At 33.7% G+C, this 25708-nt stretch overlaps 2 long non-coding RNA genes across 3 annotated transcripts; one reads left to right on the top strand and one right to left on the bottom strand.

Annotated features, from left to right (window-relative positions):
• The first annotated feature begins 4338 nt into the window (after positions 1-4338).
• Positions 4339-14727, top strand: LOC108735927. 2 transcript variants are annotated; one of them, XR_001937646.1, is made up of 3 exons: positions 4339-5253; positions 11791-11905; positions 14534-14727. It is a non-coding gene; the product is annotated as an uncharacterized LOC108735927 (long non-coding RNA). The 2 variants fall into 2 exon arrangements; XR_001937645.2 differs by lacking the exon at positions 4339-5253 and having other exon boundaries at positions 11085-11905.
• A 1237-nt stretch (positions 14728-15964) lies between these two features.
• Positions 15965-16585, bottom strand: LOC112904149. Its single transcript, XR_003230918.1, has 3 exons — positions 16547-16585; positions 16316-16484; positions 15965-16239 (listed from the first exon to the last, which is right to left on the bottom strand). It is a non-coding gene; the product is annotated as an uncharacterized LOC112904149 (long non-coding RNA).
• Positions 16586-25708: the final 9123 nt, after the last annotated feature.

Genomic DNA, 25708 nt, shown 5'->3' with positions numbered 1-25708 from the left:
TCTAATTTGTCAGTATGACAGAATTAGAAGCGCAGCTAAATTCCTTAAAAAAAGCAAAAAACCACATTGAAAGGTAATCTTACAAAATTCGGGAATTCCTTAAACGTAGAAGAAAATGTTATTGAAATTGAGTTGCGTTTAAGAAAAGTTGAAACCTATTTAGATAAGTTCGGAGAAATTCAGACAGAAATAGAGGAAATTACAAAGTGGTTGAATTTTTATAATAGTTTTGAAACTTCTATTCACAGAAGAACAGATCTTTCGAACACTCAGAAATTATTATATTTAAAGTCATGTTTAAAGGGAGAAGCAATAACAGTAATTGAATCATTGAAATCGTCTGATGAGAATTACGAAGAAGCATTATCGTTGTTAAAAAGCCGCTTTTATAATAAAAGAATAATCGTTCAAAAACATGTAAAAACATAGAATTACCCAGTATTTCGAGAGAATCGGCAAGCGAAATTAGAAAACTGTTAGACGCTATTCAAACACATTTACTGACATTAAAAACGTTAGGTGAACATGTTGACTATTGGGATACATTGTTAATTCAAATTCTTACAAAAAAAATTGATAAAAATTCGCATAAGGAATGGGAAAGGCCCAGTAAAGGTACCGAAATGCCAAGAATGAAATCATTTCTAGAATTCTTGGAAGAACGGTGTCAATTATTATAAATAACTGTAATTAATGTTTCGGAATCGAGTCATATACATTCAGCAAAAAATAATCTGAATAAATCAAAGTCACACGCGTTAGCTACAATACGTAAACCATATCTATGCATTCTTTGTAATGAACCTCATAAACTTTATAAATATGAAATGTTCAAAAAGATGAAATTTTGTGATCGTATAAATAAAGTCAAATCAATGAACTTATGATTTAACTGTTTAAATTCGGGACATCGTAGTGATGAATGTAAATGGTCTGGATGTAGGGAGAGCGCTAAAAGGCACAATTAATTGTAGAATTATGGCGAAAATAAGGTTGATAATAAAGCTGATGAGTGTCTGAATGAAGTCCAAGCATCCGCGGGAAATTCAAGAGTCATGATACTGACGACCACAACAGCTTTGGTAAACGTAAAAGCTAAAAACGGGAACCTAGTTCAATCACGCGTATTGTTAGATAATGCTTCGCAATCGCACCTTATCACGAAACGATTTTCTGAGCAATTACAATTACCTTTACAAAAAGTTAATCTACCTTTAGGATGTGTAAATCAATTGGAAAGTAGAATAACATATTCAACTGAAGCAGAAATTTTCTCTAAAATTAATAATTACCGTGATAATTTAGAATTCTTAGTTGTATCGGATATTTGTAGTAGCTCACCTAATGAAAATATTGATAAACGACTGCTGAATATTCCTTTCAATATAATTCTTTCAGAGACATATTAGAGGCAGAAACAGGAGTTAGTAGGGGTAGAGGTAGACCTAGGTTAGATCACTGTTCACAAATAGTTAAGTATGTGGGTTTTTCTAGTTTTAGGAAAATGCGAAGTTTAGCTCAGGATAGGAAAGAGTGGATGTACGTGTCCAACCAGTCTTAGAACTGACGACCCTATGATGATGATAATTCTTTCTGATCCGCAACTCCACGAACCCACTGAAGTAGATGCGTTGTTAGGAGTAGATATATTTTTAGATCTTTTATGTATAGGTCAAATGCAAATACCAGGCCACAAAGCAAAGTTGCATAAAACAAAGCTAGGTTGGATACTTTCGGGAAGAATAGGTGATAATTTAAAAAAGCGTAATTCTTTAAAGTGTATGCTTTACAAGACTGTATAAAAAGATTCTGGGAAATCCAAGAAATAGATAATAAGACATTTTTATCAGACGACCAAGTTGAAGTAGAAGAGCATTTTAAAAATACTACAAGGCGCGATTCAATCACGGGGCGATATATTGTTAGATTACCATTAAATCAAAAAATACAAAAATTAGGAGAGTCACGTAAATTAGCTGAAAGGCAATTTTATGCTTTAGAATATAAATTGTCAAAAAATCCAACATTAAAGACCCAGTACATTGAAGGTATGCGTGAAGCTATTTTATTGGGTCATATAAAAGAAATTAAAATTCATGAAATTCAAAAGTCACATTGTTTTTTGCCACATTATTCAGTAATCAAAGAGTCAAACTCAACTACTACAGATCGAATCGTTTACAATGCGTCTGCAAAAAACAGTACAGGTATCTCCTTAAATAATTGTTTGAAAGTCGACGCGATAGTTCAGAGTCAAAGTTTCGATATTATTCTTAGGTTTCGCACTCATCAAATTGTAATTTTAGCTGATATCAAGAAAATGTATAGGCAAATACTTCTACACGAAGAAGATGCTCAATATCAATTAGTTTCTTGGCGTGAGAATGAAACGGACGAATTGAAATCATATATAATTCCAGTAGTAATGTTTGGAAGTGTATCGGCACTACATTCAGCATTACGGGTATTAAATCAACCAGCTGATGATGAAAAATCCAGATTTCCTACTGTCAAATTTTGAAACACGATTGTTATGTAGACGACTTGATAATTGGCGTCAACGATGATGGGCGTATTCGAGTTGGGGGACGATTAAAAAATTCAATTCTGTCATACTCAGAAAAGCATCCAATTTTGGTAGCAAAGGTCAATTTTGTAACGAAACTAATAATAAAAGAGGAACATATACACAACCTTCACACTTAATGCGGTTACATCGAAATACTGGCCCCTCAATGCAAAAAATACCATTACAAAATTTATTCGAGAATGTATTATCTGTTTTAAAGCTAAACCTAACGACAACATTCCCTACTTCATGGGTGATCTCCCGCAAAATCGTGTTATTCAGTCGCACCCATTTTTGAATGTAGGGGTTGACTATTGCGGTCCATTTAAGGTTAAGGAGAAGAAATATTATAAATATAATATAATAAATTGTGGTAAAGTAAAAGTTAGTGCATGTATATTTGTGTGTTTTGTTACTAAAGCCATACACATAGAATTAGTAACGGATTTGAGTACCGATGCATTTATTGGAAGTCTTCGCCGATTCTTTGCTAGTCGCAGTCGTTACCAAAATTTGTATAGTGACAATGCTACCAACTTCGTGGGAGCAAAAAATGATATCGAAAACGTCGTAAGATTAGTTGTGTCTGAAAATCATAATAATAAACTTAAACAGTATTTATTAAATCTTGGCATAAATTGGCATTTGTCGCCTCCTCGACCGCCGCATTTCGGTGTTCTTTGGGAGGCAGCCGTAAAGTCTTTTAAATTTCATTTTTTTAGAGTAGTAGGAGAGAGATTGTTTACTTATGAAGAATTGATTACATACACGACTGAAATTGAAGCTATCCTAAATTCACGATTCCTAATAGCATTGACCGACGACCCAAATGACCTAAAAGCCCTTACTCCTGCCCACTTCCTCACAGGAGAACTATTTACTACATTGCCAAATCAGGATCTTACACATTTGCCAACAAATCGTTTATGAAATTGGCAATACATCCAAGACATCGAACAACAATTCTGGAGAAGATGGCACAAAGAGTATTTAAATCAATTAAATATTCGAACAAAGTGGCAGCTGCAGACACCAAACGATATAAAGGTCGGCACCCTGGTATTGTTGAAAGAGGATAACAAACCACCCCTTCGATGGCCTCCTGGCCGAATCATCGACGTATTTCCTGGAACGGATGACAAGGTTCTTGTCATAAATGTAAAAACCAAATCGTGAGTGTATAAGCGATGTGTGACGCGAGTGATACCTCTTCCAATAGAATAAGATAGTCATATTGCATTAGCTCCTAATTATTTTAGGTAATTTTCTTTAAATCGTATTTTAGTCATTCGTAATCTTTTAAGTGTAAAATAATTTGTTGAACGCAGTTCCTTCAAGGCGGGCGGCACTTATGTCTTGAAGTATCTCACTCACTCACTCTCACTGCTAATTTATTATTAAATACTTTAAAGTCTTGGAACCATACTAGGGACGTGTTCCTTAAATAGAGTAAATTTTCTACCATGTAGGACCTAAAATGTCTACTACAGCTAATTATACTTTTCCTGTAGTACTGTAATTTCATTAATCCGGATAAAAGATACGAGAGTAAAACGCGATGGGGTGTTTTTCTTGATATATTACGGAACCTATCGCCTTATCGCTAGCTTCGTTAAAAATAGAAAAAGATTTATTAAAAAATATGGATATGCTCAAAAAGGTGCGTTAATGATTAACTCTTTAATTTTATCAACAGTTACTAAATATGATATTATCCTTAATATTGATTGAAGTACTTTTCTTTAAACATCACGTGAGGGAAATGACAATTTTGGAATAATTTTTTATAAATTTTCGATAGTAGCCGCTTAAGCCTAAAAATGATTTAGGATTTTTTACTGTTTTGGGTACCGAGAACTTATTGATAGAAGTAATTTTGTCGAGATTAGGTTTTATCTCATCAGTTGTGATTACGTGCCATAAAAATTGAATTTCTTTCAAATCACCAAATCTAGATCTTATATTTATATGATCTAATCGAAGCTGTTTAATTACATCGCAATTTATATTAACATCAATTGCTATTTTGTCAGTGTAAACATATTGGTCAAGAGTATACATGTGAATATTATTGCGACATTGAATATCAGTAAAGCCGTTATCTGTATTGTAAATGCCTGGATGATTTGTTCGTGGTCGAGAATTACACAAATTCCTGTGTGTAAATTAACTGGAAAACGCCTACAAAAATTCTTCTAAAAAAGACAAATGAAACCTTAAGATGCTGGTTTGTATGAAAATTCTTCAACAGAATGCCATTGCTCAAAATGTCGTACATTAAGCGATGCAGATAAGGATCGTATGATTATAAAAATTGTCACGTTGTTTTCTCGTTTGAGCTTGACTATATATGTATATGATAGCAAGAGGCAATGTTATAACCTTGATGTACCCAATATTTAGTCAATCGATGATAGATAAATGAGTCCATGTCAGAAATACGCTACATCTGCAAGTCGGGAGCGTCGATGCCAGAAGCATATCACTGATAAGAAGATAAAGCCCTTGATTTTCATATATAACAATCCCCAGAAGCAGTACACGCGAAACAACATGCAACGTTGACTCTTTTCATGTGACAGTTGCTGCATTCTTATCATTTACAGCAAATAAAAGCATTGCAGGAAACTGCACGTGCGTGCGTGCATGCGTATCTCTGTGTGTGTGTGTACTATGTCACAAAGGTAACTTGCCTTGGTAACACCTCAAGGGTGGCGTCGAAATAATTTTCTGTTCTACTAACAAATGTTATTAATTCATTTATAACGTGATAGGCATCTAAACATTAAGTGCAGTAATAGTTGTGTTGATATTTGTTTTAGTTTATCGACAAACGATATTATTTACGTTTTCCATCGTTGTAACTTTTGAGTCCTTATTGGTATATAGGTACAGACTTATGTTGACAATTCACGTCCAGCAATGGTTTCAGATTGTAATTTATTGTGGTTTTCTTACAATTTTTTTGTCTCTTAATCACACTGCTGTATTTACCATGCGATCCCCTGTTTTTTTTTTTTTTTTAATTGAAATTCTTCAAAGTTGGCTATTAATTTCAAAAACACCTTGCATATCGAAGGCGTGATTAATATCATTAAACACATAACAGCAGTAAGGATAGATATACAGAAACAAGAGATTAACATATGCTTCTACTTGCAGTGGTGTTAGCATCTAGCAAGGGATTAGATGGTCTTAAATATTGTAAAATCAGTTTTGATAAAAAATTATGGTATGAATATAAACAAAAATAAAACGAAAATATTGGTATACAAGCAAGCGAAAAGTAAGGAAAGAGCAAATATAAAAATAGGAGACGAAAAATTATCAGAAGCCGTTGATTTTCGATATTCTGGAAGTTAGACAATTCTGGTTGGAACGAGAGATTGAGATATAAAGCAAAGAAGAGTGCAAGGTTAAGCCGTCTTCAACAAAAATATAAGAATTAAAAAAGCACGGTTTAAGGTACCTATATGCTTGCAGCACGTCTCAATACGGATCCGAAACGTGGATAGTGAGAGCGACGGAAAAGAAAAAGTTAAAGTGTTTGAAATGTAGTGTTACGGGCTAATGATGAAGATACCGTTTATAAAGATGGTCAGGTGGGATGGGGATGTAATAGGAAGAGTAGGAGAATAGAGAAATTTCAGAGTGTTCAGCGTCAGATCATATCATGGTAAGAATTAGAGGAAAAAGCGGAAGAATATAAAGAAGAAGAGCTCAGAGTACGGGCAGACACGAAGAACGCATACAAATTCAATACAAACTAGAAGTGCAAAAAAGCGTATACTATTTGGAATCCAATACTTTAAGTATTCGAATGGGATCCTTTCTAGCTAAAGCAAACATAGATGTAGTGATAAGGAAATAAAAAAAAATCATAGAATATAGAGGCATAGAACTGAATACAAAAACCAAATATATACGACAGAAAAGAGATTTGAAATAATTGATCATCAATATCTTACCACTTTTTGACATTCAGAACATCTTGCTAGATCTTCAGCTGAAGAGGAGTTACAACATACTCCTTTTGTCAACAATACCAGGAGCTTTGTTGAAGATCTTCTGGAATTGTCGTAGAGAACCACTCGGAACCTATTTGAATTTGAATTTCCTGCGTTAAATAGTTACCTATTAAATTTTGTCGAAAGAGATATCGCTAGAATATTGAAATTTTTCTGTGTGAGTGTAAGTATATTTGCAGCTTTCGTTTCCGTTGACTATTAAATATGATCAATAAATATAAATATAAGTATATATAAATATAAAGATTGGAAAAACTTTGGCGGTTGTTGTAGAACAAACAGAAAAGCTTAAAACCCCAACGCCAAAACACGACACTGTAGTTGTCCGAAGCACTTTTCGGTAACAAATTACCTTCTTCAGGGACTGAAGTAAACTAAACCTAAATGAGAACTAATTCTAGATATACACCCAACGACTCTAATCATTGTGTTCAACATAAAATGGCTAGTTTTAACTTCCTTGTACACAGATTACTGAGCTTCCCTCTTAGTAAAGATAGATATCATAAGGAACTCTGTACAATTAAGAAAATTGCAAAAGACAATGGTTACAATTGTAACATTATTGATAAATTAATTAATAAGATAAAATTTAGGAATTTTATTTCAAGATCTACGACATTTCAAACAGACGCTAATAAGACCAAATTTATTACTATGCCATACGAGCCAAGATTTACTCGCGGACTCGAGGGTATTTTTCGAAAACTTGGTTTACGGATTGCTTACAGTTCAAATAGCAACTCCATTCAAACTCTCCTTGGTAACCCTAAAGATAAAATTCCATTCTTAGAAAAGTCGGGGATATATGAAATTAGTTGTAATGACTGTAGTAAAAAATATATTGGACAAACTAGACGCTCAATCAAAACTAGATTTAAGGAACATCTAGCTCATGCTAGTTTGGTAGAGAAGAAAAATCTAGTGTTGCCCAACATATTCTTACTTATGAACATAATATTAATATTAATAATCTTAAGTTAGTTAAAGAAGTTAGGAATAATCGTTTATTAGACAGTTTTGAAAGTTTATACATTTATAAAAATAAACGGTCCTATCCCTGGATCTCCGCTATTTAGTCTAGTTTAATTACGTTTATGATTGTTAAGGTCCATTGAACATCTCCCTTGTTTGCTTGTTTTTCCATTTTTTGTGTCATTTTTGCCATCATTACCATTAATGTGTTTGTTTGTTCCTCCATTTTTGTTCCAGTAGCTCAGGTCGTAACAAGCACATAATATCTCGATTTCTTCGATGAAAATCTTCGATTTCAGTAAAGTCGTTCTCCTTAGAATAATAATCGCAGAATAATTTTGCTCCGCTGAATTTAAGGTTCTAGAATAATATGCGATTTGTTGATCATGTGGTATGAGACTTTACGAAAGTATTCCGCCAATGACATTACATGCGCCGATTATCAAAATAAATTATTTGCCAAAATCGGGATATTAAAGAATTGGTGTGCTGGTTAAAATAGATTTACACAAAGTAAATGCTACGTATTTAGTGCCATTGACATTGACTTTAGAACTTTTTTGGAAACACTTTAATGGTTGTGTAATTTTTTAAAACGATTTTTCGATAGTAGCCTATTAAGCTTATGAACGCTTTTATTTTTTTTTTTGAATATTTGGTAAAGGATATTTTAAAACAGCTTTAATTTTATCTTCCTTGGGTTTAGTGCCTTCTGGCGTTCTTATATGCCCTCTATCGGTAAAAATTCTGATTTTTATAGCTGAACTGAACAAATTGAGTTCTTTTAATTTTAATTTTTCAAACACTAATTTCAAATAAATCAAATCGTTTAGCAAATATTTGGAAAATATGATATCGTCTATACAACAAAGCAAAATTTATACAGGCATTGTTTTAAAATGTTATCCATAACTCTTTGATAAGTAGTAGGGGCGTTCTACAGGCCGAAGTGCATCCGTTCAAATTGGCAATGTCCACTGTTAACCGTAAACGCAGTTTTATCGGCATTGTCTATTTCGAATTAATGAAATCGGTATCGGTATTTATCCTCAATATCCTTTTCGTTTAATTTTCGGTAATCAATTCGGAATAAATATATAAATTTACTTCATGACAGCGATTTACAATGAATGGGTACCAGAAACAATCACAGATAGTGACATATTCCTTCGAACGAAATTTTTTGCTTTGCTACCAAAGCATAGATCGTCTGCAACTACATCAAAATTTTTCTCGATAGAAACTAATGAATTGAATGTTGAAGAATCAATGTCAAGTGAACCAAGGTAAGAAGTACCAATAATCTAATCGCTTCCGCTTTTTATTCGTGTACATTACATTCTTTTTTAATCACATAAATTATAACTATAAAGCCTCTGAGATAATAACAGTACCTCAATCTAAAAATTCAATTTCGCCATTATGTTTTCAGTTCAAGTCAAAGCCCTAATGTTGAGATAAACACTACAGATAAAATAGAAGACACGAGGTCTGAGGAAAAGGAAAACAATGAAAATTACTTTCTTACGTCAATATCCAAGAAATTCAGGTTCCGGATGATGTAACAGGCTAGGAAAAGACTAAAAAATAAATCAATAATTGTCAGGCAGAAAGGATTCTGAAATCATATGATATAGAGTGAGGAAACATGGAATTACTAAACAGACCGACATTGTGTGAAACTAAGATCTTCAGGTGTCATTGAAGTTTGTAACCTAGAACAAAGATTACTAGTATTATTTCCAAGACACATCGCAATTGTTTTCTACACCAAAAAGAAAGATATCAAACCTTTCAGTGGGGTGTTCTTTACAAACAGTTTTAATAGTATCGAAAAAGAGACGTTCTAAAGAGAGCAGCGACCAGAAGTAAGAAAATTGAAAGAAACCGCTTTCCGTTAAATAGCAGCGACGAATTTAATAGGAGGAAAATGCGGTGTTCCAAACCTCGTAAGAGATTTTTATTTGGCATTGACTTCTACAAGCGCTTGACTAAAAAATGACGAAATTAATCAGAGATTAGCTAATTGATCATCTGAACATTTGATTTATACAGTATCAAATAGTGATTTATGTAATATCAAATGGAGCAGTTAAAACATCATAGTCAGCAAGTCATAAACATCGTAAATAGACTCGGTCATTGCTACAGTTACAAGTGGAAAAGAAACGTTGTATGACATAATCGGAATAATATTCCAGAATGTAACCGATGTCTTAACTACGAATCAAATTCCGGTATTGGTATTATGCGAAAAACGATGCCCAAGATATTATTTCTAGTGAGATGACAAGGAAGAGACAACGATCACTAGACGTTATTATATTCGAATTAACACGTTATAATAAGAGACCGAAGTACCAAGAAATGTTGTTGTCTTTTGATGATTCTTTGCGAACGCTTGGGTAGGATGTTATCCCACAAGATTACCAGATACACTATCATGGATCGGATTCAATAGTTTAAAACACGAAGATACAAGGAATAAACAGAAAATATCCTATTTAACAATGATAAACTGTTCACCGACAAAAATTACTCTGTAGTTGTCGAAACTATGCATCAAGCTATGAGAGCAGCTGCAGTTACATATGATTTAGTGTTTACGAAAATTGCTCGTCAAATTGGAAATAGAAAGACCAACATTTCTTAAAATATTTATTCATATTGGAAGTTTACATGACCTTTTTCAAAGCCAGAGGCAAATTTATCAATGGGTCCGGTATTCCAAACATAATGGTGAACAGCGAAATTTCATCAAGTGGTTCAGTTAATGGTCTTCTAACCGGAAAAAACATTTTGAAAGATGTAAAAGATTATATCCACTATTATCGCTACATATATTTCATTTAGAAAAGTTTCTATCCGCTTTTGAAATTGAAATAACTGATGATTTGCAAAATTATCTACGATTAGTGAATTTCAAGACATCCACATCAGAAATTCCAAAAATTGAAGCCAGATATTTAATCCAAATTCTTGTAAGTATGAAGAGTTCAGAAATAAAACGCTGTTTGGTTTACACAGTAAAACGACTCAGTTTTACATGATGTACGTCGAATACATTGATTAATGTATTATTTGATCAGAACTTCAGATTTTGAACTAGATCTTACCTCTTATCGGAAATATATTTTTTACATACAATCAGCAAAATATCGCGCGATACATCCTATTGCACCATGAAAAACTTCTAAAAGTGGAGCATGCGCATCCTGGCTTGGAACTGCAACTAAATAAAGGTTCATTTGGCGTCAAAAACACCAAAGCTAATATATTTTTAAGGCAGCCAGTCGATCTCATGCTCGAATCGGAGGGCATGTCCGCACAGAACAGGTTAAATAGAATAGGTGATAGTTAGTAGTCTTGTGAGACACCGGCTGTGACGGGTTTACTGGCAGAGAAAACAGAGCCGACGCGTACCCGAAGGCTTCTGTCTGTGAGAAAGGGCCTGATAACCCCAACTAGAAAATGTGGAATGTTAAGAGCGAAGAGTTTTGAGATAAGGCCTTCGTGCCAGACTCGGTCGAACCCTTGTTGGACGTCAAGAAGAAACATGGAGGTGTGACGCCGCTTGTTAAGGTTGTCGGAAATGAATTCAGATATGCGAAGAAGTTGGTGGCTGGTGCCGTGTTAATGATCAGGGAGAAGGTTGTTTTGCTCCACGTAGTCGAAGAGCCGATCAAGAAGGATTGATTCAGCTACTTTGCTCAACGAATTGAGCAGGCTGATTGGCCCGTAGCTTGAGGGAAAACTGAGGGGCTTCCCTTTTTTAGGGAGACAGATGATAGAAAGTGGCTACTTTCCAGACTAAAAGGAAGTTGTGTAGCTGCATGATGGTATTTGTGATTTTGCACAGTGCGGCTATATGCTTTGGCGGCAGGACGCCTTTCCATGAATTCTATGGGGCTTTTATACTCAAAAAATCTTCCCTTTCCACTGCGCCTTTTCGCCTTGCCTTTTAAACGCTTTCCAAAGCTCACAAACAGTATCAAGGGTAGCGACGATTTTCTATCCTGCTTCCTAATCTACAACACCGCTAAAGCCTTTTTCTTCGTCATTTACCAATGTGCTTTCCCACGTTCAACGGACTTCCATTAACTATGGACCGGTATTCTCCATTGCGCGGATATTTTAGAAATCGAATGTATTAATGATTAATTTCCTAATTTATGACTTAAACGATTAGTATTTCAATTGGTGACTTTGATGTTGTAGAGGTTTCCTATAAGAGGCGTGTGGCGGGTTGGCCCAATCTTGTATATTATTAGGTCTCGACCATTTCTTTCAATTATTCTGAGTGGAATCGGGTACCTGGAAAACCATAAACAAGGTAATGTCTTTGTTTAGTCCTTATACTTATCTATATTTTATAGATAGATAGGTAGATAGCTTTATTAAAAACATTATGTTTTATATATACAAGGTGCAGTTACATTTACATTTACTTATTTTCTTTTTCTACTTTCTCGTTTTTTTGCTATTTTCCTTCTTATTCATATTTTTCTCATCTTATTTAGACCATCCTTTCTTTCCATTTGAATTTTCCCATTTCCTACAATATAAACAAGGTACAATTTTTATTAATTTTCTTCTCCTGCTATTTTTCTCTTCCACAAGATTTCTCTCATCCTTTTCATGTTGTTCACTCCTTCCAGTTGAGCTTTCCAGCTTTTTGCAGAACTTCCCGTTTCCCCACATCGCTCAAAAATATGTTCAAGCGTCTCTGGCTCCTTTTTACATAATCTGCATAATTTCTTTTCTTCTTCCTCCCAATACCTTGACGCTCTATTTTCGCTTCCCAATCTGAATCTTGCAGTTAATTGTAGGTGGTTTTTTCTCTTTACTCCTTCATCTTTCAAATAATGAGGTTTTTCTTCTCCTTCTTTCCATAATATCTTGTACTCTTGAGCGAATTTCATGTTTCTCATTTTCTCTCTCCTTCTTTGTTTGTCAATATCTTTAGTTAAGTTTTCTAGTTCCTTCCATACATTTCTCTCATTTTCCAGCTTCCATATATAATGTTTGATTGACCATCCTCTCTCCATTAAAAAATTCTTTCTTTCTTTTTTCCATCTTTCCCTTGTGGTTTTCTTTTCTTCCTTTTGCAAGAGCGCAATTTTGTCCTTAACTTTTACACATTCTTTTAGTATTGCGTTGCCTTCGGAATTTAATATTTTTTCTTCGTACTTTAAGGCCCTTTTTGAATATTTTATGGTCAGTTTTTCATATTTTGTTTCTTCCTGAAGAAGGTATCTCGGAGTACTCTTATCTAGCTTTAGTGTCCATTTAATATATCTGTCCTGAATACTTTCGATTTCTTTTCTCTCTTCCCATCCCCAGATTTCTGCCCCATACATTATTATACTTTCTACTAGTGTCTCGAAAAGAAACATTCTCTTTTTCCAGCAATCTCTTAAGTTTCTTTCTCCTATTCCCCATACTTTTCCCATTACACTTAATGCCTTCTTTTTCAGATTTTTAATGTGCTTGTCTACTCCATTATTCCTCTGTAATATGAAGCCTAAGTAATTAAATTCTGTAACCTCTTCGATTGTTTTTCCGTTCCATTGGAATTCGACTTTTTTCTTTCTTCCTCCTGCCTTCTTCCCTCTTAAAATTTTTGATTTGTCTGTATTTAATTCCAACCCTCTTTCCTTTATGTATTTGTTGAATTTTGTTAACATTTCCCTCATTCCTCTTTCATTATTCGCTAATAAAACTATGTCATCTGCATATGACACTGACCAAATTTTTTTTCTACCGATTACTATACCTCCTTCTTGCGCTGTGCTCATTTTCTTCTCTAAGTTTGCAAATGTTGCATTAAAAAGTACTGTGCTCAGTGGACACCCCTGTCTTATGCCTTCTCTCATTGATATAATCTTTGATTTTTCCCCATTAACTTCTATCTTAAAGTAAGTTTCCTCATAAATTTCTCTTATCCTCTCTTTTAATTTGTTTTCTATATTTAGCTCTTCTAAGGTCTTCCATATCGTATCTCTTTTAAGCTTATTTTATACAATTATTTTAATTCGAAAACTTTTCCGTTTAGTTAGATTTAGTCTTGTTAATTACTTTATCTACATTTCAAATTTCTTTGTTCAGTTCAACTTCAAACATTTCTTCAAACATTTTAAGTTATAACTTCCTTTCCTTTATTATTTGGTTTTATAATATTTGTAAATAATTTCATTGTCATACAGACAAAATGTACGTTATGAATTCAATAATTCCTGGTAGCATAAATGAGGTTTTTCTGTCACTAATACCTGGCCCATTGTTAGCTCTTGTATACTTGTTTTCAGAACTTTTCTGTATCTAGTTGAAGTCAACACCCTCTCGTCTATGACGACATTCAGGAAATTCCTACATTTATCTACCACTACAATATCTTTCACTTAGACTCCACCCCCTTTGTTAGTTGTTCTCTAGTTTTAAGTAAATTTAATATTGTTAGTTAGTATGTAAGAAACCTTCTCATTAACTACATTAAATCAAATTCGCTACTAGTTTTATTTAAAACATTCTAGTAGAACGGGAGTTCAGAAACGCAACTTCCGATAATTTTTTATCTCACGACTGCACAAAACAGTCTTATTATTTTTTAACACCCGAGCAAGGGAGCATACGAGACCAAAACATTAAAGGTTCGATGCAGACTTGCATTGCTGCAGTATTTTTTGCGAGCGTCACTCATCGCACAACTCTGAAATTATGTACACCGACATTGTCATCCCTAAGTGATTTGTGATGGGACGAATAAGATAATAAGCATGTTTTTAGATGTTTTAAAGGTGATCAATTACCCCAAATTAATAAAATTATAAATGACAGTGGAGGCAGTGGAGTGCTATTTAATAGCATATTTTGAGCTCCTTGATGGTTCAGTTTTATAAAATTTTCCCTTCTAATTACAGATGTTTTAGATGAAAAAAATGAGAATAACTATGAATTTCAGAAAGCTGAAGAAAACATTCATCGAAGAAGATTCTGAAATCAATTCGGACGAAGAAGGAAGTTATTCCGATTTGGAGGATGACTCATCATGCTAAATGTTTCATTAAATTGTAAATTAATTCCAGTTATTTTAAAAATATAATGTACATGAAAGGAATGAAATCTATTGGAAATACACATTATTTTATAAGTATAGTACATGAATTGTATTCATCGTCACACTCGGCAAACGACGCACCGATCTGCAATGCAGTTTATCATTTTTATTATTAATTCATTTAACCTTTTGAAAATTAGTGTCGTAATTTAGATATAATATTCATTCACTTATCGTAGAGCGTGAAAAAAAATTGTTGCTACTTGTTAAAAATTCGTAAAAGAAGCTTGAAAAAAGTTGAATTATTTAAAGCAGCAAGCGGAAACAGGTTTAATCAGCTCATATTTATTTTCACGATTTTCAAACCGATAACTATTGAACATAAAATTTCAGTCATAATAAAGTAGTCCTAACATTTGTTTGGGAGTACAACTTCTGTAACTAATAATTTGCAGCTTTTTAGTTATAGGATGATGATCAGGGAATCGCGCCAACTAACACATGTTTCTTTTATTCTTGAAGTGAAAACTAATGTATACAAGACTAAAGAATTATAGTAATATCAGTCACGAAACTTTGACGCTACTCGCCAGACCATAATAATAAATTATATGCCTCGCAGTAAGATTGCGGAAAATAACAACAAATTATTATTATTTGGCAAATGAACAGCTATTTTAAGCCTAACGGTAAGACCTTGGCATTGCATGCGAATGTGTTTGCTAAGACGTAAATCGAATGACAACGTTAGTTGCGTTTTAATATGTTTGTATGTGTAAGTTACCTATGCACAATCGTTTCTTAGAAAATACATTGATAATTTCTTATTAAAATATAACTTCTAAGTAATTAATTATTAGAATAGTTGTTAATTATTATGCAAGACACAACGATGTGGAAAAATACACAAGATGATTAGGTTTAATAACAATAACAGTGTTATTCATAGCAAAAAAGAAATAACTCCTCGCTTTATCTTCTGTCAGTGTATTCTGCGACCTTTCACTCCATTGATAAGAAGATTTATTAATAATTACTAGATGCCACAAATGATCCCAATTTTACAATAATGGTTAATATACGTAAGGAAAATTAATCAATATCTATTAAAATAAAAATATGTCCATCCAAGAGGTTATCTTTCTGGAAAGTTGTTCAAGTAATTTAGTAATTAATATAAATATTGTCTGTAGCATTGTAAAGTGTTATACTTTTAAGGTAATGTTTAACGGAATCATTTGCAACTTTTGAGCGAATTGAAATCTTAATTATTAGTTCAATAACTATTTAATTATTTTAATGATAGTTTTTTAAAATCAGTAAGCGATTGGCATTTTAATATTTATTATGCTATATAATTTATGTAATGTATTTTATCAAATCAATATAAGTAAATATATGGATTCACTTCTTTTGCCTATATTATATATTTTAAGGTAATCGTTCTTCCGGAGTAATCTCCACTCACGTGTCAGAGTTGACACGCATAATTTTTGTATACATGGAGTTTATCCTCCTTGATCATAGAGAGGAACTCTATGTCTCTTGTGTCGGTAGAATTAATAGGTATACCTGCTTACAAAAAATCTTTATGTACCTATGGGATATACCTAGAAATGCAATTTATTTAAATACGTTTTAACAGTAAAATAAATAATACAACATATAATTATTAGCTTGACGAACCTTTCGCCACTTTGTGTTTTCTCCAAAAGTAAAAAAATGAAAAGTAATAAAAATAAGTTTCTTATGTATATTTACACCAATTTCTCCTTGACTAGGGTTGTCTTAAAGTTTGGCTGTAGATTTAGAAAGCAGAATTATTAGAATAGGTCGTTAAAGTGTAGTTTTTGTCCTAAAATTTATTGATTCACATATAAAAATAAAAAAAAATATTTGGAATACATTTATAAATACTTTTGAAGTACTAGGGTCAATTGAAAAGTCCCCGGCCTGACACAGAGATGGCGGCACCAGAACTAAATCCATATGATTTTCAGTTAGTCCTAACCTTCAAAAGACGCGTCTATAAATTTGACGGCTGTCGGATCATTAGTTTGTGAATTATAGCATTTTTAGTGAAGCAACTTTTGTTATTGTGAAAAAAATGGATAAAAAGGAATTTCGCGTGTTGATAAAATATTGCTTTTTGAAGGGAAAAAATACAGTTGAAGCAAAAACTTGGCTTGATAACGAATTTCCGGACACTGCCCCAGGAAAATCAACCATCAAGGATTGGTATGCTAAGTTTAGACGTGGTGAAATGAGCACCGAAGACGGTGAACGCAGTGGACGCCCAAAAGAGGCTGTTACGGACGAAAACATTAAAAAAATCCACAAAATGATTTTGAATGACCGTAAATTGAAATTGAATGAAATAGCAGACACTCTACAGATATCAACGGAACGTATACATCACATCATTCACGAATATTTGGGTATGAGAAAGCTCTGTGCAAAGTGGGTGCCGCGCGAGCTCACTTTTGACCAAAAACAACGACGAGTTGATGATTCAGAGCAGTGTTTGAAGATGATCACGCGTAATAAACCCGAGTTTTTGCGTCGATATGTGACAATGGATGAAACATGGCTCCATCATTTCACTCCGAAGTCCAATCGACAGTCATCGGAGTGGACTGCACACGATGAACCCGCTCCAAAGCGTGCAAAAACGCAACAGTCGGCTGGCAAGGTTATGGCGTCTGTATTTTGGGATGCGCGTGGAATAATTTTCATTGACTACCTTGAAAAAGGAAGGACCATCAACAGCGACTATTACATAGCGTTATTGGACCGTTTGAAGGACGAAATCGCCGAGAAACGACCGCATTTGCAGAAAAAGAAAGTCCTGCTTCACCAAGACAATGCACCGTCTCACAAGTCAGTGAAAACGATGGCAAAAATTCATGAATTGGGCTTCGAATTGCTTCCGCATCCACCGTATTCTCCAGATCTGGCCCCCAGCGACTACTTCCTGTTCTCAGATCTCAAAAGAATGCTCGTTGGGAAAAAATTTTCGTCGAATGAAGAGGTGATCGCCGAAACTGAGGCCTATTTTGAAGCAAAGGACAAATCGTACTACAAAAATGGTATCGAAAAGTTGGAAGGTCGCTATAATCAGTGTATCACCCTTGAAGGGAATTATGTTGAATAAAAAAAACGAATTTTGCAAAAAAAATGTGTTTTACTATTTTAGGCCGGGGACTTTTCAATTGACCTGTTATATCAAATATTATTAAAATATTGATGACTAAAAAGTGTTTAATATTTGTATTTAAACACTCCAATTAATGTAGAGACCACAGCATATGACACTGCGATGTGGAAGGTAACAGGAAACCATTTCATTGTATATTGCACTGGTGTAAAACATACCGGAAGTAAAATAAAGGCATTTCTACGCGAGGACTTTTCGCGGCTTGCTGCAAGAAGTACAATGTTATAGGTAACAAGCAGGGAAGTCGGAAAATTTAAAAGTCAAGACATATAGACTATAATTAGATACAGTAGCTAAGGTAAAGGATACAGTGAATGGTAGGTACACTTTGGCGAACATATGAGAAGTTCTATTATAATGTTAAGGGCTTTAGAATGATATTACGTATTATACATTATTCGACACGAAAGATAACGACTTTGTTCCTAGATATTTTGAATTTTGTGAAAATGTAACAATTTTAATTTAATTTTTAATTTTTTAATTCTCAACATGCATTCCTCCTTTTGAAACCAAATTTAAATTGAAGCCTGCTAGTTACTTAACTTTCGTATCGCAATTGTGAAATTGTGACCAACGTATAGAGGGTGTCCCAAAAATATGATTAAACGCTAGCTTTAAATAAGAATAACCTGTATAGTTTAAATAGAACATCCTGTATTTTATGTTAACAGCAGTTGTAGAATTTAATCCTCTATCGAATACTGTTATATCTTCTTATAGCTAATTCAGAACATAAAGCGATTTTAATAAATTTAGTCAAGTATGACATTTTAACAGGTCGGAATTATGTAAGAAACAGCTGGGCTAGTTTAAAGGAGGAAAGGAGAAGAGTGATGGAAATACAACAAATAATACTACCCTATAGCAAGTGTTCCAAATAACGACCGCCTGATTTTAAACATGAAGGTATTCTCTTCAGCAACATTGATCAACATTTGTGGATTTTGGATCTAGGATTCTTAAAGCTTCTATAATGTGCTGCTTATGTTGTCATAGGAAATGTGTTATAAACAGTTCCTTTTACGTATCCTCATAATGTTTAAATTATTATCTTCAATGTTGGATGCTGATTCATCTTTTGTTGACAGAGATAATCATAGGACGGGGCAGCATCTCGTTGAGCAGGAAATGTGAACATCAATGGATGGTGTTATATTTCGTATACGTTTTCAGCCCCTTTGGGGCAAAAGCTCTTATAATGTTTGGGCAAAGTCAAAAGCAGGTTTCGTCACCATTGTATATTTTGCGAAAATCTTCAAGGACAAGTACTTCATTCTGTAAATAGGCTTCTACACTGGAAGCCCATTTTCTAATGTCGGCTGCTGTAATTCCTACTGTGGATGTCGTTTTAAAAAGCTAGATATTACCCTACCATCCTCCTGGATGGTTAGCTTTAAATACTTTAAAATAATAAATAAAAATACTGAAAAGTCAAAATCCAGATTTCTAATAATTCTTATTTTTTTCAGTACGGCGCTTCTTTAGAAACCTTTGACATGTCGCTTCACACTAATGTTACTTTACATTAATGATGAAACTTTCGTTTATGAGTAAATTTTTGAAGACAGTTAATGGTATATTAAATATGTGCCTATTTTGACTAACCTGGAAACCATGCTAATGAAATTATTAATTAGGGCTACTTATTAAATATCTGTACAAATTTTAACATACAACGGAAGCTAAATGTGTTATATGCTGCAAAAACTGATATGAAATCTTCAGTAAATTTATAAGTTTTGTCCATTTATAGAGCAAAACATGACATTAAGGAGCGCACATGCACTCACAACCAAATAATGCGGAAGCTTGGATGTGCATCAAGCTTAAAATACTAAAAGCGGCATAATTAGATATTGGAGACACTTTTGGAGTGGATACTTTAGAATAATACCTACAGTATCAGTGGAAAGTAATTCAAGTCCAATAATTGTAATGCATAGGAATACAGGACACAGGTAAAAAATTATTTACAGAAAAATAATAAAATAGTTATAATAATGTTAAATTTGAAACCAGAAAAACGGCATACTTGTCAAGTATTTCAAATAAAGGTATATAGAAAACTTATTTAAATACTACTGGTGGTATTTCAAATACTATACCAATGACAAAAAGTATTTGGTAATTGATGACAAAAAGTTTTTGGTAATTGTATTAAACTATTTCAAAGAAGGTATTTTATTTGACATACTGAACCAATTTTAAAATACACTATCAAAATTGACGAAAAAATAGTAAAAAAAAATCTTCTTTAATCATAATACCTTCAACCCAGCAATTTCAAATAAATTTGTTATTATTTAAATACAACTGCAGTATTTGTATTTGTATTTAGATACTATTCTTTTGTATTTTAACCAAGTATATGCTTGCTTAAAAAATAACATTTTTCTTTAGTTTTATTTTTTACCGTCAGTTCATTATACCTAATAAAATTTTACAATAAATGTAGTATTTAAAATACTTGTATTTGTATTTAAAAACATATTTAAAAAAAAATAATTATATTTGCATGTAAATACTTTTTTCTAGTATTTTATACAAGTATGAAAAACGGTGTGTATGTCCACGCCATCTTACAATGACGAAGACGTAGAAGCGGTCTCTGAAAATATCGAAGGCGGGTAATGTTTAGTGAGAGGTCTAAAAACCTAATAATTATAGACTTCAATAGTAGGTGAAGGTTAAGAAAGAGCAATAAAAGGTTCTTGTGGGCGAGGAAATAAAAACGATAGGGGTGTTTTCAGATAAACATAACCTAGCTTGAGTTAGTCAGGAGCAGGCGTATTAAAATTATGAACAGGAAATGTTGGAAGTCTTAACTTGGAAAGATTAAGATGTAACGATACATGTGATAGGCTTGACAGAAATACGAAAGGGAATTGAAGAAACTAATGTTAATGATGTACATTTAAACGCAATGGATTTGAACTAAAACATGTCTTGATTTCTCAGCGAGAGTATATAAGCAAAATCAGATTAGAAAACCCTAGGATTATAAGATAAAAGACGGAAATACAATAGTTTAAGTTGGCATAAAAAAAAATACTGTACCGAAGCGAAATTTTAAAACATTCAAGACAAGAGGTTAGAGACTGTTCACTTAATCCACTTAGTACATTAAAAGAATTAGCTAACATCCTTTGTGTCAAAAATATTTATTGAGATGGTAGGAAAAAAGGACGGAAGATTTATTAGGGGAAGACCAATTCGGGTGTAAAAGAAAGAGGGGAGCGTGTGAGACCATTTTTGCTTTACGGGTAATAATAAAAAAAATGATAAAAAGCAAGCGATCGGATACATAGGATTAGTAGATCTCAACAATGTTAATTGACAAAAGAATAAAAGTAAAACAAAAGTTTTGTTGTGTAAGTTAGGTAATGTCCTTCGTTGATGTACGCTTGTTTTAAACTGGCGGCCATCTCAGTAACGTACGTAACACAATATTTGAATTTTGCTTTAGATTCTGTAATTTTGAAGTGAAAAGTGTCGAACTTTTTATTTTATTAAGTATCTATTGTGTTGTCAATACTTGATTCACTTGTGATTAAGTCCCTTGGACGTCCGATTAAATGTGTTTTGATATATGCATACGTCCTGAGTATGATTATTTGAATTGCTTTTGTGACGGATCAGCGCATCTCAGAAGGATTTGAGTTTGTCAAAAGAAGCATCGAATTCCGTTGGTACCAATTTATTAGCTAGATTAAAAAATTCTGTTATCGACATGGCCATTGTTTTTATTTCGCCATCTTCGACTTCAGATCCAGAATCTATTATCTATTATCTATAGAAGGAAGTATTGTCTTTTACCTATAAATCGCAGTATCAGTATTTGAAATACTTCTTAAGTGTTTATATTTCTATTTAAATTATTTTTTTTATAAAAGCATCTGTATTTACATTTAGGTACCTACCTTTGTTACGGAATTTAGATTTTAGCCAAATATAGATTCTAATAGGTCTAATTTTTAGCTTTTACTTAAAACTTAAATTGCTTTCTGTACGAATAAGGAAAATGACAACCCATTATGTTCAATTCTATAATTTCTGGAGACAACTAGGTGCAAACGTTTTAATTTTAATATAGAAATGATTTTAATTTTAATATAGAAATGATTTTCATAAAGTATGAGTAGATTTATGTAATCATTACTACAGTTTTTAGAATTTGGATATTACAGCATGTATGAAATTACCAAATAAGGAATAAAGAAATGTTTTTACTCTTTTAAAATTATTTACAGATCATTTCAATGAAGGCTTCTGAGAAATATGTACAGTATATAATAGTTATAGGATTGTATACTTGAGGTAACAACATTTCTAAGTGCAGTTTCACTACCAAATTACAAAATTTTAACTTAATCTATTAACAAAATTAACCGAGGATTGTACAGATATTTTTTCCATGATTGTCAACTTCAAGAGGACTCCTTTGTTTGAATTCGAGAACAACTACCTGATGCTTTCGTCGGCATTTCGGTACCATGAATAGTCGAAGAGATAGTTTATTAACTTGGTACTTGTTTTCAAGAAATTAAAAACGTATACTTCGTTTTGTTATTTTTCGGTATGGGTGGTATTAATCATGAACATTAATATGCGGACCGGCAGATTACTGTAGAACTGTCAAATCGCAGAGAAATAGACGTAAAAAAAGTCAAAATCTTATTAGCAAATACATTGTGCAAAAACTGTTCAAGCATATAGCATTGTTAAAATATTTATTAATTTATTTAGAATATGTACGAGGCAAATAGTGCTGTTCTTTGCCGCGGATTGACCGTTTTACTATACTACATTAAAATACGCCGCTGACACTTCTGCGGGTAGTGCATTGATGAATGATGCGGGAAAAAGGAAACGAATGACACTGAATATTCTTTTCACTTGTAACTTTATCTCTTTATTATTAACATTCTTAGTCTAGCACATTGCTATACATTTTGTTTGGCTCACCACAAATACAATACACACCGTTATTACAAGGTTCCACGTACTCTCACAGCTATCTTCATACAGAGCAACAAAATCTACCTGACCTTCTTACCTCCTGAGATGTGTTCAAACAATCTTCCCAAACAAGCCGTCCGCCTTGAAATCTAAATTTCAACAATCAGTAATCAAACATACCTATTTAATTTAAGCAATGTGAAAATAGAAATAGGCTTAATCTAAATACATGTATCATTGCATGAACAACTAGAGAAACAAGGAAACAGTAATTCAAGTACATAATTAAGAAAATATAAACAATACATTAACCTTACCGACAGAGTACAGGAACTCAGTTTTCAATTGATTCTTGTTAACCTTGCGCAATATTTAGATGTTCTAGATCAATTTGTAACAATACAAGTTCTGATATAGATTGTGTATATTCTGAGTTCGCAGTTTTAATTCTAACGACTCGGACATGACCATCCGTACTCGCGAAACAGTTGACAATACGTGCAAGATTCCACTTTGAGGGAGGGCAATTAGGTTGTTTGAGCAAAATCATTTGCCCAACTTTAAGTTGCAATTTAGGAGTAAGCCATTTAGTGCGATGTTGTAATGATTATAGATAGTAAGTTGCCCATTTATTCCAAAAAAGTTTCAAGTTTTGTTGCCTTCGTTCCCAACGGGTCCCTGAATTGAATTGAGCCCCTTCCTTCAAGGAAGTGGCCCGGAATTAGAGGATCGAAATCATCGATTGTATCAGTTAATGGCTCAATAAACCGCTTCTATCTGACATAATAGTGTGTCAAAAGTCGGAGTTTGATTCAGAAGTATGCGTTTCTTACCCCGGCACCCCAATCCCACGAAAGTGGGGTGCTGCAGGAGAGATAACATGTTATTGGATATTGTCCTGGGACAAGCATGCTTGAAATTATGGGCCTGAAACTGCTTTTATGTATTCTGCATGAAGTAAACGGTCAGCTCCTTGGAAAGTGATGTCTCGATCACTGTGCATGTGGGGTTAGGGTTCCGCGTCTACTCAAAAAACGTTTATAGGCTGCGATGAATGTAGAAGATGAGTAGTCAGAGACCAACTCTAAGTGTACAGCTTTAACCGACAAGCACATAAAAACAGCTATATAACATAGTTGAGATCTTAGGTCACGACTGACCGCCATGCGAACCTTTAATGGTCCAGTATAATTGACTACGTAGTGCATAAACCCACGCTGTGATCACGTTACCCTGACCATTGGCAAGTCAGCCATCAACTGGGATGCTAATTTTGCACAAATTTTTGTGCATGTTATGCAGTTGTACAGGACTGATTTAATTTGTGGGTCATACATTTGTCTTAATGTACTAAGAGTAAGTTTTCTCCCCCGTGCAAACAACGCAAATGAACATATAGAATGAGAGCTGAAACTAGTGGGTGTGATTGAAGAATCACTGGATGTTGGGCTTCATTTAATGAAAATGAGTTAGACGTCTTCCAACCCAAAGCAATCCCGTTTCTTGTTCTATCAACGGGTTAAGCGAAGAAAGCTTGCTCTGAGAAGAGACGTTTTGACTTGGTCAATTTTAGTGAAGACAGATGACGTGGAATAGAGGATTAAAAAATGGTTTTGGAGTGTCGATGTTTGGCTTTGGATTTTAGAATATTTTTGCAGCGTACCAAATATGCAGTAACAAAACAGCTCTTATCCATGATGAAAACTTAGAAGCAATCATAAACAAGCGGGTGTTTGAGCTGTCAATACCATGAAGGACTTTGATCTTAACATCAGTGGTGGCTTCCAGAGAAGTCTCTGAAAAGGAGTTCGGCCATTCCTTTGGCAGTTTCCTTAACCACTCAGGGTCACCCACATAAGCATCAGGTGACTGAGTGTCCAGACTATCTCATGATTGGCTTAATTGATATCAACTTTCAGTTGCGGGCTACTACTCGCCGTTTTATCATCATATGCTCCAAAGAGCAGATTATCGACAAATGTGTCATGATTTAAAACTGCAGTAGTAAATGGAAAATCATTTCCTTCATCTATGACTAGCGTACCGTATGTGCACTTTTATCTACTAACAGACGTGACCATTGAATCACAGAATTGTGCGTGTGTCTTTGAAGTTCATCGATCACTTTGAACACGTGGTGAGATATGGCCGCCGCGCCGTTTGTTAGCTTCGCATTATTCAATGCACCACTATCCTGACAGGGTCGCCATTTGTTGCGGATTGACCTCTTTTCTATACTACATTAAAGTACGTCGTAATGGATAATGGTGCGGGAAAAAGGAAACGAATGACACTGAATATTCTTTTCACTTGTTTATTCAAGTGTCCAGTACTTGTTATTTACTAGTTTTATGCCTTAATAAGTGGCACTTTCTCATCTTACAATAAATTATTGTTTGGCGGAATCTATATATCACGGATCTTCATTAGGGTTCATTGTAGAAGCTATAAAAGAAGCTGCATAATTTGAACTTCTTTTTGACTCTTCTTTAGGGACTTGGACTTACATTCATTAGCGACATGACCATATTTATTGCAATTATAACAACGAAGTCCCTATTTAAACTGTTTATTTGAACCTATATTCCATTTAACATTATTCCACTCATTTTGACATCTTGTAGAATTTTTGACTTAACAGAGCCTGCACTTTTTTTCATGCCTGAACTTTCGATTGCTATGATCGTAGGCTTGTATGTTTCTGGTAGACCGGAGAGAAGCAAAGTTCCAAGCCACTAATCATCCACGTTGAAGCCAATTTTACACACATATTCTTCTAAATTTGAACATCCTGCGAGATTTGTTGTACATAAGTCTCGAAGCAAACCCACACAGCGTCTTAGCCCTGAGTCGTCAAAGCGTTTGCCAAGCAGTCCCATACCTCCTTTGCAGTTGTTACC

The sequence above is a fragment of the Agrilus planipennis genome, unplaced genomic scaffold (genome assembly GCF_000699045.2).
Source record: "Agrilus planipennis isolate EAB-ADULT unplaced genomic scaffold, Apla_2.0 scaffold95, whole genome shotgun sequence".
Classification (NCBI taxonomy): domain Eukaryota; kingdom Metazoa; phylum Arthropoda; class Insecta; order Coleoptera; family Buprestidae; genus Agrilus; species Agrilus planipennis.
This window is presented reverse-complemented; position numbering and strand designations above follow the sequence as displayed.